Source organism: Thunnus maccoyii, chromosome 7, assembly GCF_910596095.1.
Source record: "Thunnus maccoyii chromosome 7, fThuMac1.1, whole genome shotgun sequence".
Classification (NCBI taxonomy): Eukaryota; Metazoa; Chordata; class Actinopteri; order Scombriformes; family Scombridae; genus Thunnus; species Thunnus maccoyii.
In genome coordinates this window covers 31,646,075-31,648,076 of record NC_056539.1, presented here as the reverse complement: position 1 = coordinate 31,648,076, position 2,002 = coordinate 31,646,075, and the positions used below count along the sequence as shown (strand labels likewise).

At 38.1% G+C, this 2,002-nt stretch overlaps 1 pseudogene; it reads left to right on the top strand.

The window, feature by feature from the left end:
* Window positions 1–695: 695 nt before the first annotated feature.
* LOC121900613 lies at window positions 696–1,321 on the top strand (annotated as a pseudogene).
* The last annotated feature ends 681 nt before the right edge of the window (window positions 1,322–2,002 follow it).

The following is a 2,002-nucleotide window of genomic DNA, read 5'->3' as shown; positions in this document are numbered from 1 at the left end:
AACTATGAGGCCACATTATGGATGTATTATAAGAGATGGATAGGGCATCGCTGCTCAGCCTTGCAGCCAATTTTTCCCAGTGGTCACTCGCGGTATTACAGCGGAAAAAATCCCCCTGTGGTTCCAAAAAAATGTACCCCATAGACTACCACTGTAAAAGAGACGTCTGTAAAATTGTTGACAGGACACCTCGAACTGCAAACAAAGTCAATTATGACTCTTTCTATGATGAACTTTTGATCCACAGAGGTTTTATATTTGTCAAACTTGTCAAACAAACCGAGAAAAGCGATTTAAAAATCTGTGACGTCATCACAATGTAAAGTCTATGGGCTGAGTGTGAACTCGCTGGCAGGGCCAGCGGGGGAAACACTATTATGCATATTCAGTGGACCGCACAACACAGAAGCAAAATCAGAAGCTAGAAACTTTTTTTGGCGTATGCACCAGCCGAGCAATTCCTATAGGACTGAATGGGCACCATTTTTAGTCCGGTCTCCAGCTCTTATATTATATCCATGGGCTACATCCATTATTTTTTTTACAGTCTATGGTATTATCCTAAAATGCTGCCAGCAGGATTCAAGCACTCTGCTGCCACCTAGTGTCTACAGTTATCTAGTGCAGCCACCTCTTTTACTGCAGCGGCAGCACCGTGGTAATGCGGCGATAAAGCAGACAAATGAATCGAGTGACATCTGTACCTTGAGGAATGTGCAAAAAAAGGAAGAAAAGTTGAAGATGTACTTTTTGGAACACGTGAGTTGGCCAAAAGGGTTCTGCGAAAGCCTGTAAGCTACAGCAGCATAAAACCATTACTAAGGCTGTACATAACCTATATATCTATGGATGAGGCTATTGATTTGGCAGAGGAGGCTCTCGAAAGACATCCAGATGAATATTATCTGAAGTGGTGTGCTGCAGTCTGCTACAAATGGATGATTTTTTTACACAAGGACAGTCTCCTGCAGAAAAGCATGATAGACAGAGCAATCAGTCTCCATAAAAAGGTGACCTCTCTTTACCCTCATTTTTCACTTAAAATAAAAACATCTCTTGCAAACATACACGCAGAGTCGATGGTCAAATTTACCAGGAACTGCTAGAAAATGATCTGGAACCTGCAGACAGACAGATACTTTACAACTTCTATGCCAAATATTTACACTTCACTCGAAATGATAGCCACAAGTTAATAAAATGTCATATGATGGCAGCAGCGATACCACAATTATCTGAGAATATGAAAAATGTGAGAACAGTATCAGAACTCTGGAAAGGATTAGAGAAAGAAACAGGTACCGAATGTGTGGAGAAGTAGAGGAGTTTCTGGCTAACCTGCAAGACTAACATATTCATGTTGTGAAAAAATCTGTACATACTCATTAATCTGCATACATACAGATGTAGAAAACTTTGAATTAAAAATAACATTTTATTGCAGGCAGAGAAACTATCTAATAATAAAAAGATTTGGATCAGCTTCAGCCGAAATCTTCAAAAAGTTCAAATGGCCAATTTACATTTTCTAATAGGGGTCTTACAATCTGGAACCAAGTCATTTGTAAACTTATCCCAACATGAGGTGTAGGTGTTATCACTATCAGAATTTCACTTCTGAATGTTGACAACATTTTAGGATCCAATATTTATTTAATTTTTTTTTATAGAACTTTGTCATAATAATTTTTTCTCATCATTTTTCAACTTTTTGTGCTAACTTGCAGTAGCTTAAAAATTGTGAAACAGTTTGTACATATTTGACTATTGAATAGCTCTGGAATAAAATCTAACCTGCTGTTTTGTTGTTTCTTTTTGTCTTCCTCCAGAAGCTGGAACATTTAAAAAAGCATATGGGAAAAAAGGAATTGGAGGATAAAAAGAAAGCAGAAGGGATGTCAAATAAAGCAAGAAAGAAGTTCACTCTATTTACTGCATATGTTGTTCTGCTTCTCTGTTTCTCTCTTGTATTGGTTGTTATACAGGAAGACTGGCAGCTGTG